The sequence below is a fragment of the Battus philenor genome, unplaced genomic scaffold (genome assembly GCF_028537555.1).
Source record: "Battus philenor isolate CCGP_79_NKW_IND1 unplaced genomic scaffold, ilBatPhil1.0.hap1 SCAF_26, whole genome shotgun sequence".
NCBI lineage: Eukaryota > Metazoa > Arthropoda > Insecta > Lepidoptera > Papilionidae > Battus > Battus philenor.
Genome location: NW_027181689.1, coordinates 7,112,440 through 7,128,111, shown reverse-complemented (window position 1 = coordinate 7,128,111; position 15,672 = coordinate 7,112,440).

Here is a 15,672-nt window from a genome sequence, read left to right as displayed (position 1 = left end):
TCCCTACCGCATGACCTTGTGAAAAATAATTCCCAGTAAAATAGTATTATATTTAATCATATTTTTCTATCGCTGAGATTGAGTATTAAATGGTAGCGTATGTATATATGGGGATAGTTATTCGTCAGAAAATACAGAATGCAGGTCGTTTCCAAACATAGCAGTGGTCATACAACACATAGAACAGATGTCCGCTGGGATCTTAGAGTTCTGGAGAGGAGCACACGGATCGGCAGGTGCAGCATACTACGTCATTAAGTGGATAGATGATCCTGATATAGTCCTCGGAAGTCTTACAACAGGATTTTTTTGGAAATTGAGAGGAGACGCCGTCACTAAATGTCCTACGGGTGAAATCATCATGACAATAGTAATTGCTTTTGATGTGAGATCTAATGAATTATTTTTATGGTAACATTTTTTATAGCAATTTTTAATAAAAATTTTAAAAGCAATATTTTTATTGCATTTAATATTAGTTATTAAACACGTTAGGATACATTTAAATAGTTTCATAATAATAAACAAAATAGTACATTAGGCGCTCTTATTACTTGAGGCAATCTCTTACAAGCAACCATAGTATGGAAACAGTAGAACTATAAATAATGTAGTATAAATAAGTAAAAAAAAAACAATAATAGCACAATTAATACTAATATTAATTAATAAATCAATTAATACTAATTGTGTTTCTAATAACATCCGAATTTTATTTTTAGTCATGTTTGAACTGAATTCGTTTGCTACGATGAACGTTTTCAGTGCAATTTTGTGTTGACAGCTTATGTAATCGCTGAAATACATGAGTATGAGTCAGACTGAATGCTCGGAATAAATACGTCCATTTGTTATATTTATTTGTTATAAATTGATTGTACCGTATGCTACAATGAGTGGGAGAATCCATTTTAATAGTTGTACGTGGGTATGATATGAAATATGAAACTTCGTATTGTACGTAATTAGCTAATGCTCTAATTTGAATTGAAATATTCAAATATAAATGAAATTAAATTATAGATTACTTTACGGTCTCAAATGTAAAAGTAACTTTTATATGATTTTCATAGTTTATTAATCTGTCAAATAACTACAAAGAAACCGTCATCTCTGATAGAAGCCTTTATATAAAGACACCAATATTCTCGTTAGTTCATTCCATAAACTTTGCTCCTTGCTGTTGGTATAAAATTTGTATATTATTAAACATTAATGATGCAGGTACGAAATGGAGTGCGTGAAGGGTCGACACTAAGTCAGTGTCAGAGTCATTTTCTTCATTTACACTTCAGTAACGATATATTCTGCGTTATAGATAAACACTTTTTAAGATAATAAGGAAGATTAGATCTCAATAAGTATTTACATCTCCAAATAGTAAATACTTATTGAGATCTATAATTAGAAAATCTCTAAAATAGTCAAGAAGCAATCTAGTCGTACGTAAGGAATAAGCCGAAATTTTATATCCTGCACACATGTCATTTAAAACCGTTTTATTATTGTAAATTACAATACTACAGTTACAGTTAGTTTGGCCATTAATACTCTTATAATTAATAGTACACATAATTTTACTTTTAAATTTGGAATTTTTCATTTTATATGATTGTTTATAGGGCTTTCTTATTATTGCACCAATATATTATAAAATGTTTTGTGATATTAAAATGTAGTATGGTGTTAAAAAGAACCTTACCGTTATATAAAGTAGGTATAGTGCTTAATACAATTTTTAAAATCCTCTATACATTTGTATTACTTAAATGTATTTGGCTATTAATAGATACAATGAAACCTTTTCTGTTTGTGACAAAAAAGATCGGGCCTTTCACGTTGTATTTGTACGAATAAGACGACCAAAGCAGCAAGGAAGCAAAAGATTTTATGTTGGAAGATGAAGATAACGCACTGATCATTTCTTAATAGATAATTTTAAAAAAGAATGAAGCGGTAAAATTAAAACAACTACTAAAGCGGTAGGCAAAGAGAGGTGACAGAAAAAATCCTTTACGAAAAAGATTTTTTTTTTCTATTGAGCAATATTTTAACAAACAATATGACCGTGCTTTTGCTGAAAGCTCATGAAGCTTTCCAATTAATCAACAGAGTAAAAGGTGAGCATTATCTGCCTTCAGTGATGGTTTAGTGGGATGTTAGTTATGAACGAGTGAATGGTCCTTTCAGCAAGACTCGGTGCCAAGTCATAAAGCCCTGTTCACGCAATCTTGGTTAAATACGACCTTTCCGCACTTCATAAGAGCTGAAGACTGACCGTTATCTAGTCCTGATCTTAATCCACTGGATTATAAGTAAGTCTTCATCTTAACGCTAGGATAATTATGGGGCTTTAAAACGCTCTGTACGATTGGCAGTGAAGAATTTTCCCACAGAAAGAGTGTGTGTTGCAATTGATAATTGACCTCAAAGAAGCTTCTCGAAAAAGCTTTATATGTTTGAATTGTTTCATATTAATATATTGAACCAATGTAACGTAATAGTAATAATTGTCACATACAATAAAAAATGTTGTTTATCTTTGTTACAATATTTATGGCAAAACTAATGTCTAATATCGGAAATATCGATAGAACTGATCAAAATATTACAAAATTTCATTAGTAAGAGAAAGAAATTTAGTTCTCTTAGTCTTGTTGTACGAGAGGATATCGGAAATATCGTAAGTGAACCTTACAATTTACTCGACATATTCTTTCAATCGATCCTTTTCATGTTGATTCGTTGCGTCTATCGTTTAGCTTTTTCCTTTATAGTATAGTACATTATGTATTTTTATCTGCATAGTTTAGTTTTCAAATAATTTACCGTGTCCGTTTACCATCATATGATATGCATCTTGGACTGTTCAACTTTTGTTAATAAAACCTATAGTCTTAACTCTTGAAGAGGGAAAGGAGAATTCATGGCAAGACCGCAAGTCGTATGCTTTGACGTTACAAGCCGTCGTAATGCACCGTGTATGTGTTGATGAGCTATTTTAGACGGACGTCTGCAACCCATACGCGCTAATAATAAACGCCCATTTCACTTGCTCTGTTCTATTTTTGCTATTTGATTCGATTGCTATTAGATTCGGGTGTTGCTTGCGTCATGGTGTCGACAGGCATGTACTTCAAATATGTAGGACTATTTAATTCATATTTGTTTATCAATTCATTCTTTTAATCACATTAAAATTAAATGTAAGAGATTTCAATTTTAATCGAGATTATACTATTGTACGCAACTTAAATTACGATATTTAATAAAATATTGTAACAAACTAAACGCTATTATTTTTGTAAAAGCAACATTTTTTTGTTTTACGTAGGGGAAACGCCTTAATCTGCCGGGCTCTTGCCAAAGCAAGAATTGGTTATAACGGAATTGCACCGACTAAAATCCCCATCACATTCATACATCATCGCATTATGGTGGAGTCCCAAAAACGTTATCATACTATGACATTACAGCACACCAGCAAAGATGCCAAGATTCGTGGTAGAAAACTCTCGCCTTCGATAGGAACAAATGTAAGATCTTACGCTGCCTACATCTAGCACTTTCCACGACCTTGAATATGTCCTTGGTTCACCTATTGGTGGGGTTATCCACGCCGCTACCGACTGTGAATTTTTGGCCCCCCCGGCATGACACGGTTGATATAAATATATGTATAAGATGAAATTCTAGTGTAAGCAATTCTTATTTCATGAGACGACTAGTCAGTTTCTCAACCAAGTTTTGTAAACGCTGTCTCTGATCTATTATATAGTTGCGCTTGTAATACGAATATTTGTGTTTTTTCCTCTTGTTATTCCTCGAATTTCAGTGCTCTAAGACCAATGTAGATACATTAATACAATTAGTTAATTTTCTATCTGAATTTACATTCAGATAATAACATATAAAACGTGAAGAAACCATACAGTTGGAATTGTTGAAATTATTGGGTCAATTATGACAGGACGTTATTTTTGCGCATGTAACAGCGATTCGTCGAAGTAATAAATCAACGTTTGATTGGCGCGTTTATGTGTTTTTTAACGAGTGCAGTCCCACTGTTGGACTACGGGCGCGGGTTTACGAGCGGCGTCACGGATGTTGTTGGCTAACCAACGCTTAACTGTTGGAAAATTGACTAGAGCATTACAAACATTATATTTTCGGTTCAAATTTATTAATTTATATTTTGTATTTAAATATATTTTGAGAGAAATATATCTACAAAGATAAACTAAAGCAACTTAACATACGTGCACACAAAACTTTTAATTTTATTTATAATCTGTACTTTCATATAAATTATTATTATGTTCTCAGTATAATTTCAACATAACAGTTTTCAAACATTATCTTCTAACAAAATGAAAGTAACCAAGGTATAGAAAAGGTTTCTTTTAATAATTGAATTCATACCCGAACTCCTTTTGGATTGTCAAAAAAGCCTGTTCATTATCGCGGTTTAACATGTTTTTTAGAATTTAATTCGCGTTTCTTTCATTTAATGTCAGCTTTGTTAGCACAAATATATACTCGGGTAGTATTTTGTATAATCTTCTATCAAAAATTGTAGCTCTGTAACGAATAAAAGGAGGAGAAAATTAAAAAAAGAATATATGGTTTAAGTGACATTTACAATAGTAGAATATTTTGTATAGTTTGAAGCGCAATCTAACCTAATACTGATTAGATTTAACTAACTATAGTTTATGATATTTATGTAATTTAAATAGAATATAAAAGATGTTATTGTCCAAATTAAAGTTGAAGAAATCTAAAGAAACGAAGAGATATTATCTCGATCACGATAGATTCAACATAGAACTGCTACGAGCGTATTATCTGCACTTTAATATAATTATTACTGCATATTGATATGTATACCGTGCAAATATTTCAAAACACAAGCAACGTGTTTGAATAATGGTAAGTAGTACGCACCGACATTTATAATGTATTTGAGTAACTCATAATTTATTTTGTATTAGTTTAGCTCATTCTATGAAATATATATTTTAAAAATAAGCGTTGTCTGAAATAATTAAGAACGACTAGTAAAACGATGTAACTAATACTACAGACCTTGAGCACTAGTGCCAGGTGAAAAAGAAAATATAAACTACAATAGTTTGTTTTCGACGCAACCGACGCGTCTACAGGAGCGCAGAAGAAAGCCCACATCTGTTGCCAATAGCTTTACCGTCGCTAATTGAGATAAGTCGTCGTTCAGTTCGAACCGTGCCGCAACCTTACCCTACTTTATACACCAATGTCCTCGCGTGTGTCATAAAATACTATCGAGTATTTGGATTAAATACAGGATGATTATAACTGTCAAAGCTTTAAAAGGTTGAATATATAGCTCATTTGTCAGCAAAAAGCTATAAAGCCTTTACATATATTTTCAATCACTCTGTATTATATGATCACTCTTAAAATCGATTTGAATACAACAGGCCAACAACTTCTGGCAGTACAAAATCAGCAAGGACAGAGAGTAAATAATAATTAATTTTGATATGTAGTAATCCGAATTTTTAAAACTATTTTTGACTAGAACATCATGAAGTTGTTTTAATTCTGAAACATTGATTTTTGATAATAGTGTACAAATACGAATGCGCTAACCAATCATCTTGTATATTCTGCACGGTAAATACGTTACAAAACTGTAAAAAAAAATATCATTGCCCCCATTTGATTTTAAAGGTTGAATTATACTATTAATAACATTCGGTTTTTTTCTATTTATCCCAATTTTATTATTTTTGTTTCCCCGATGTGAGTAAACGCACGAAATACGAAAATATTCAAGCTATTAGTATTAGCTATTAGTTTTTTATTTTGTACAATTTTGAACAGTGTTGATGTATATTTCGCATAATTTGTAAAGTGTCAGAAATTTAATTTGACTAATTTTTTTTACTAAAGTTAGTGTCTTTTCAACAATTATAATCCTCATGATATTCTTGGAGAAACAACGATGGCTTCTCCTTGTTTTTCGTGACTCATTATACATATGTAACTACTGCTTTCATATACTAGAATTTGTTGAACCTTGGAAGTCTATTATACCCCCATTGTTCTTATTTTCTCTTCCGACGGGTAGAGTGGTGTTAGACAATTCAGGTAATAGTTTCTCGAAAACTTCCCTTTTTTTCTCTTTTCTATATGTACGAAATGAGAGACGAGAGGGACCGAGAAGAAGTCCATGTTATGACGACCCTAAATCACGACGGTTTTAAAAGCATACGACTAAGATGAAGGTGACGTGTTCCTAATATCAATTTATTTAATATCATCTTACCGGTGTTGTGTCCAATGTGATTAATCTTAAAATACTTTATATAAAAATTAATTTTAAATAGACGTATGTTTGAGCAATTTGTGTACTTTCATTTATTACTACTTAGAACTTTTAAAATTACTACTATTACCTCTTGTACTTTTTATGAAATGTTTTTTTTTAGTTAGTATTTATGGTGTACAAAAAAATGTAAATAAATAAATATTAATTCTATCAGTGAAAAATCATTGTGTACTGTAAAATTTTATTGATTATTTTTATAGTCCTCACCACCCTCACACACCATCATCACCATCTTAGTCAACGGGAACCAGAATAGATTGTTTTATTCCCAACCTTAAATTTAAAACAGTGGTGCAACTAAGTCAACACTGATGGACTGTCTTACAGAGTGGGGACGTTTAACATTTTGAAACTTATTAAATAAAATTCTAGAATTTTTATATTCCTATGAGATGTTGCTATGAATTTGAAATACAAAATTGTCTACAATATTGTATCTGGATTTATCACATTAAGATATATAATGGTACATCTTGTTGTCTTAGCATTTTCACTGGAAACGGTACTGGGCAGTATACCATAAGAACATGTACCAACAGATAAGGGGGACGATAAACCAGTATTATTTAAAAAAAAAATCCTTTTTCAACAGTTACCTTCTTGATAAACATACACTGAACTAAAAAAAAAGTAAGGTTTTACTTTCCTTTTATTACATTCAATTTAACCGTTTCAGCTATTTTTTAATTGTTAGTTACTATTTTTTTTAATTTTACTATTTTTTTAATTCGATCATAATACGATATAATTTTAAAAATCCTAACCTATAACCTCTAAGAATATTCGAGTACAGAGTATATTTCAAGCGAGACCGTCTATTTTTAAAATAACAAATTTAAAAATATCCGATTCAACACTCGATTCTTAGTAACAAGACCGGTCGACGGGCGCTGTGCGGCGCGAGTCACGTAGTTCCAGCGAATATTTTCGTACACGCTATAAAATATGACAAATTATTTGCCGATCGAAATACATCAAGACATACATCGTTGTTAGAAGAATATTTAATAAGGATTCGTTGAACTGTGTATTGGTCTTAAATAACCTCCAAAAGATTGACTGTGCTATTTGACAGTTATTAATATAAAATATGACCCTGAAATTACTTCAATATATCATCTGATTTCTAAGATACAACTAAGGTCAGAGACGCTTAAAATCTTCATACTTAAAATTTATTATTATAACATTAATGTAGTCTTATGAAATGTTAATAAAACTGTTCGAATATAACTAATGTTATTACTGTCTCATTCAATAAATTGTGATGATCTGTAATGAGATTAAAGAGAAATGAAACAGATTAAAAATATTATTGGGTCGCAGAAATGACGTTGCCGTGTGTCGTTTGTTATTATGTATGTATCAATAACAGCTGTCACTGACAAACCCTTTCATAATCATAACATACTTATTTCTTGTTAAATTTCGGTTCGTCGACGATTGGATTGTTCGAAAACATATCCATTAATGACACGATTACTGTCGTCAATTATCATTGATAATCAAAAACAAATAACAACGTCAGTTTACTTTCAAAATATTATTTGCATAAAATATTAGGAAAACTGGAAAGGAATGTCGCTTTCTTAAGTTAAATTCACACTACGACATTTTTAACAAGTTTTTATTTCTAATCAACAATATATTCACCTTCATTATCAACAACTTTTAACCATTTAGTATACAAATTTTTAATGTCGGGCGGTAAAATTTAATCGGTGTTTCTGTAAAATATGGCGACAGAAACGACATTATTTTCCGGTCCCACTAATACCTTGGTAGATGTTATAGTGGTGAAATTCAACTACCCTTGTTTAATAGGTTTGCGCTTATATGTAATGAGTTGCTATAAATTGTACGTATAATTGGGATTTTCTAAAAACACTATTGTACAGGCACTTCTTAAAGACCATGATTTTATTTATTATGATTGCAAAACAAAATTAACTATATTACATATAAATAAAAGCCATTTAAAAATACAGACTAATTGCAATTTTGGTGATAGGCACCAAGTGCTAAGTTAATAAAACAAGGGATTTTTGTGAATGAAAACAAATCAACAATAAATTTATTGTAATTTTATTAAAATAATAATTATAAAGATGGTTATTATTACGATATACATTATTTAATCAACATTTATTAACTTTTTTATTATTATCAGAATGTTATGCATCATCAATATATTTTAAAAGTAAAATATGTTACGGTTAGAGAAAATTAGTAGGAACTGAATATTGAATGTCTGGTTGAGAAAACATAGCAGCAAACAAAATATATTTAGGGATGGTAACACTGACGCAAACAATAGTATTAACAGTACATTTCGAGTTTTAATATTGCATCTTGGAAAGCAACCATTGGATTTACAGATGCTCTTTCCAAAGAGATAATATTTTATTAAATCTGTATAATAAATTTTGTCCGGTTTTGCGCATGATTGAGCCGCGGCAGCTGCCTGGACCGTTTAAGATGACATAGTTATAAACCTATTTGCGTGAAATGGACAATCATATGCTTTTACATCTATTTTTTTTTATATTTATATCTTATATACTTTCACAGGAGAGTAGTGATAATTTTTGTTATTATATGCATATATTTTATTATTATTGGCGTGGATTTTTTCTTAAATGTATATCATGTTGTAAGTTTATTTTGTAAAAGATAATTCAAAAATGATATTATTTATTAAGCTTTGATTCTGTTTATAAAATAATATTAATAATTCTTTATTTAAATTACTAATCCAAGTTATCAAAGAAATTTTATGAACTCTATATTTGTTCTGAAATGAGTTGCTTCATATATATAGTTTCATTAACGAATCTAAATATCAATTACGTTTTGGTGTATGATAGTGATTCTAATTTCATCATCATCATCATTTCAGCCATAGTATGCCTCTCCATAGGTTTCCATTGAGTCCAACAATTCTTATTACTAAAATGGATGGTAAATAGGACTCTTTACTAGGTCGAGTAAAATCGTTGGTAGGAAATGTAAGTTATTCTCAAATATTGAACATTAAGATTTATATTTGCCGAAAAAAGCTCTCTTTGTGTCTTTTGTATACTGCAGTGTTCGGAGTTCGTGGATTGTATGCTCATTGTGTCAATGGAGCCTGAACCAGCCATGAACTTGGAAAAAATAAATGGTTATTTTACTACCATATTGAAAGAGAGTATTGAAAGGTTTAAATAGTCCCTTAAGACTTTAGAGATTAGTGTTGGACAATGTGAACCTTTGCGACTTTTCTAGATACGACAAACTTGGGGTGGCTCTAACGATGGCTCTAATGTAACACTAGCGCCATCTGTATTCTACCTAGCACATCACACAGGTTAAGGAAAGCAACAAAATCTTAATGAGTCTGCCTACATCGCTAGACAAATTGTACGACATTAATAATGAATATAAAATTTATTTCAAATATATTTTAAGCGTAGGTCGAGGGTTCAATTCCCGAGATACAGTGATATATAATTCACACTTTGTGTATTAATTATACAGGATTGCAACTGCTCACAAACAAGACCCTAGAGGATGGGCAGCAGCGTCTTCTGCGTACCATAACACCAAATGCTATCGCTATCCCGGCTGCCAAACGTGGCGATTATGTTATATCCCCCATAGATATATTTGGAGGAGACCTGTGCCTCTAAGGTATAATAAAGGAGAACATTTTTTGTTCAGGTTAACAACAAAATTCAATAATGTTGGCCACATTCATTATCATTATTTATTTATTAATTAATGAATAATTTGTTCTCCATTAATTAATAAGTCGCTGCCGATTAAAAGTAATAGTATGTCTATTATTATTAACAACTATTCATAATAAGATTTCATATTTCGTAACATGATGGTTTGGATCGTAGCCATGTCGATGGAGACGGTAATGGCTTTACGCTCGAGTGCGAGCGGGAGAGGTGATAATCTTGTGTGAAAAATATTTATGCTAAGGCCTTCCGTTGCTACGTTTCGTCTATGAATAGGCGGCCGGCTGAGCGGCAGGGCGGCTGGCTATTTCTGAGCGCGGCGCGAAGGTTAGTCGCTATCGACGAGTAAAAGTCTTTTGGAGAAATTCTCTCTCTTACCGCGAATCAAAAAACAATATGTATCGCAATCTTAATATTATAATTGCGATAAATATTTACTGATATGAAAGCATTATCATCGTCACGTCAGGCATTAGGCGTCCACAGCTGTACATAGCTTAATCCCCTGGGTTTCCAATATGACCAGTAGGAAGCTGCCTTAATCCAGAGTCTACCAATGGATCCTAATAAGATAGTCTGTACGTATTGTATTGTTTCTAAAGATGTTAATGCTAGTAGCCCTAAGGCTTTTACAGCTTCATCGGTACTGAGTTCACGGAGCGGAAGGGTCCGTGAACTAGAAGGTAGTCTGTCCATCTTGTAGGTGGACATCCTACGCCGCTTCGTAGTCTTCACTCCATAACCTCTAGGCTCCAGCAGCCATCTCTTATGGGTGTTATGTGTTACGTGTTGCATGTGCATTGCCTCTTTATTACTATATTAACTTTGGTTAAATTTATTACTTTCATTCATCTTCTTTCTTTATTGCCGATTCGTTAATTAGAAGAAGGTTTATCCTAAATTTTATAAATACAGATATAAGAAGGTAATTTAAATTACTTTTTAATATTTATAATTTAACTTTTTTAATATTTCTTATTATATTTTTGAGAGTAGTTTTTTTATATTATTTAGCGCAGCTTAGATGTATGAATACAACTATAGGTACACCTATTAAATTTGTGTTTTTTTTTTATTTTAGAAAGTGTCTGGTATATATTGTCTTAATTTTTTTCCATCTGATATAATAACAGTTTGATCTAAGATAATTCCTTTATTATAGTGAGTCGCTTATAGGTCATTTGGTGAGATACTATGTCCTAAATTCGAACGGTAGTGTACATGTATCTACCCCGGCGTAAGAAACCCACTATTGGAAAAAATATGAAACAATGGAAATTTCTTTGTTATGGTTAATAATTTTCCTTCTTCTATTCAGCCGATAGACGACCGTTGCAAGGCATATAGGCTTTCCCAAAGATCGCTACGATGACCGGTCTAGCGCGGCCCGCAACCAGTGATTTCCCAAGATCATAACTATGCCATCGGTCCACTTAGTGGGGCCTGCCCACGCCGCGTCTACCAGCTTATTTCTTTTCAGTCAATAGGCGCCCACTGCAAGACATAAAGCCTTCATTTTATACCTTTGGATCTATGGGGGTATTTGCTATAATAGGCATATGTAGCAGGCGGGTTAGCGATAATAGTGCGGTATTGTGGTGTGCAGAGGAAGCAAGTGCCAATCCTCTGGAAACTTCATCGTGAGAAGTGGTAATCCTATACAATTAATGCACAAAATGTGAATTATCGAATATAGCATCCCAGGAATTTAACTCGCGACCTACGATCGCAAGTCTCAGTCTTTACCGCTGCGCTATCAATGCTACTAGCTTATTATTACATATAATGAATCCCATTATAAACTATTTATCATAAAAGAAAATAAACCTTTCATTTTTTATGCCCGTTTCTGCATAATTTTTTAATCATAATTCCACCAACACTAACTTAAGTTTACCGTTGATATTCTATGACTACAAAATATTTTATGATATTTATTGCTCCTAATAAACTTGAACTTTTTTGGTCATCTCGTTTTAATTATCAGTAGTAGTAATGAACATTACCATGCCTATTACTTTGATTACTTATGACAGTAATTAAACAATTTTTTTAATAAACTTACAGATTTTTTTAAAGTAACACAAACATCATGTAAGAGATATTGAGATGTATCATAAAATCTTTCAGATCATTTTAATTTGTAAATATACCACATATGTATATTCGATTCTTACAACAGCTTTACAATTTTTGTAAAAACTTTTTCCATTTTCGCGAATCAAAAATCGCCTAGATGACCGGGTTTGGTCACGCAACTTCTCCCTACCTTGACTAAGTCATCGAGCCACCTGGAAAGGATAAGAGGAAGAATGCCTCGTATTACCAAAACGCTAACGAATGCGAAATTTAATATGGTGTGTGTTTTATTTTGGGTAGGCATAAGTCGGGAGGATTAAAATTCCTTTATCATCATCATAATTTAATCCTTCGATTGCTCAGCAAATTATGGTTGATAAAAATGATGATGCAGAAGAAGGAAGAAGCGGCACGCGTCCAGCATCTTCCGATGTCCTTAATGAGTCTGTCCACCCTGTAGATGATACTCCTACCTGGTTACTGGATCGTGGTCTCCACTTCAAACCTTAAGGCACCAGCGGCCATCGCGCGCTCAGTGGCCAGTACCACTTTAACTTCTTAAGTCGATGGGTTATGTTTCGAATTGATTGTCTTAACTTGATCACTACCTCTCATAGAAAAAGCTTGAGCGTAACGCTTAATATGCTTTTCCTCCATGAGGTACTGCAACTTCCTTTATGTACTGAACATGTGTCCATGGTAGCAATGGGTCAATAGTAATTTAACAATATAAATGTGATAATAATGTAAACCTACATATTGTCACTACTAAAACCTGGCGTCCGCCCAACGATCATCCACCGGAACCGCGACATTAATAAAGTTAATTTTAGCGAACGAACATAATGTAAGTAACATTTGGACACATCTGAGAAATTTTATTTTCTTTAGTTTTTTTCATTTAATCACGTGCTCAAGCCAGTTTCACAGTCAAGGACCACAGTTTTTAGTTTTTTTTTTTAGTTGATTTTCTTTTATACGAATTCATACGCTTACACACGTAGAGATTATTACTAAAGTTAGGAAGGGTTTCCTAGTTGTATAATTTATTTTGGATTAAGTTATATTATCAATTTGAATTCATATTATTCTATTGACTTTGATCCTTTACATTTACATTTATACTCGTGTACGTCATGAAGAATGCTAGAATAGCTAAAGCAATTGTGCAACTTGAAAGAAGAATCATATTCAGCTGATCTACAACGCCATCTTACAATTTAGATCTGCAAGGCTTCCATACGCATTTTGATCAGAAAAGACCTTATAATAAACACCAACGTGTCATTTTTGTTATCTTCCCAATAAACTTAATACAGAAGTAATGCAATTCACCTCTAAGCTCTTTTATCGCTTTAAGAACCCTTCTCTCTGTAATAAAATTTCTTACTAAGTTTTCTATCATGACCTTCTTAAATTTATTTCATGTTAATTTAAAGACAATACATAGAAGTGTAATGTAACATCCTACAAATGCGCCTTCTAAAGAGATACTAATTTTAAAAATCCTCGAGAAAGGTATATCAACTTTAACGTAATTTGTATTAAACTATAATTATCCTATTACGACCCGCATGTCACTCTAATAACAGTTAATATAGTATCAACTCTTATTTTATGGTAACTTTTTAACAATTTTACTAAATTTTGGTCACGTGTTCTACTCAGAATATTAATATATAAATACATACATATTTATATACATAACAGTCTCCCATTACTTCTCTCTCATCAAGGCTTCGCACGTATATATTTATGGGTGTTTTTACGAGAGACATAATTCGTCCATGGTAAAGCATAGCATTCTCTAGATCTTGGGCAATTCACCCTAAAGAAAAAGTGTTTGCTTATAGCGTCTATTTATAGTCCACTCTGTGATGCGGTATTTTCATCATAACATTTAAAGGTAGCTTACAATCAGGTGAAAAGTTGGCTCATCTCATTAAAAAATTGTACGGTCCTCGGATATCTTCATAAGTTCTGTGTATATTTTCGCAATTGACATTCTACTGCAAAAACTTTTTATCATAACCATCAATATTTATTCCAAGGTATTTGTAACGAATATCTATCGCTAATTGATTTAAATATTGTCTAGATGCAACATAGTCAAGTAAACTATTCGATTTTATATAAAAGACCTTCGGCAACAGGAATATCATTGGAAACAAAAATTAAATAAAATTATGAAAGGTAGATAACCAATACGAACATTTCTAAAAAAAGTGAAATAAAAAATTGAAAGAGCAGAGAAAATTATGTTCTATTTTTTTAAATGAACAAAACCAGTGTTGTATTTTTGCTCGCGTAAAATGAATAGCCACTAAATTAATAAAAAATTCAACCGTAGAAAATGACATCATCGTTGGCAAATGTTTGGCATCTCTAGCTCTGATAGATCGCGACGTAATTTTTGTCTGGAATAGAAAATAGTAGTGCTGGAATAATTAAAATAAATATTTCATTAATGAAATCAACTTTAGCTTTATATTTAAAGCAATTTTTTTTATATAATGAGATAGAATTTATGTTAATATTATTAATAATTATTTTATGGTATTTGCCAGTTGAAACAAAGTAATCTGTCTATCAGAATGGGATTGAATTACTCATAATAAAGTACGAAGTACCGTAGTAAAGTTGGAATCCGTCAGTCAATAGAGCCAGTAAGGCGTTCTAAGATATACTCAAATCTGAATCTAAGTGCATAAAGTATCTAAGAGCATATGAAGTATTCTGCAGTACTCGGATGCTCATCCTTAGCTATAAGACTGCTATAAGTGAAAACCTGTTATTGTTTAGTCAATTAGTAAAGAGTTAATCAGGTATCGATACCAGTCAATTTTCAATAAAAAGATATTGAATGTATCCAAGAAATCAAAACCGTGACCTACAATCCTGTCAGTCCTACTGCTGGGGTAGATACAGCTACAATCGTAGGTAATAGATAGTTCGTGCATTAATGCCATAATATTGCTACTGCTCATAAACAAGCTTGTAGAAAATGGACATCGGCGTCCTCTTCGAACCATAATAACTCACTGCGATCGCCAAACTGCCTGCCAAGCGTGGCGATTATGATATATCCTCTCATAGACATCTTTGGAGAAGGCACATGGTTTGCAGTGGGCGTTTATGGGCTGAAACGATCAAACACAAAGTGACAACTCATGCCAAGGACCTCTGAGCCTAGCTATTCCTCTCTAAGACCTTTGGCCTGGTCACTCCATAGAGTATCCGCCTAAGCTAAATGGAAATGAAGCAGTTTCTTACGATAGATAAATCTAATGTGAAGACTTGAGCCAAAGCTCCCGAGGAACCTACCGTTGTATTAAATAAAAATGAAATTTAGGCTATACAACCTCAACGCTCTTCCTCCTATATTTATAAAATCACAATCTTAAACTTGCTTAGCTAAATAAAATCAACTATTTGAATCAAAAATTTCCACCCATTACGTAAATGGCTTGTCATAAAGATAATTCATAA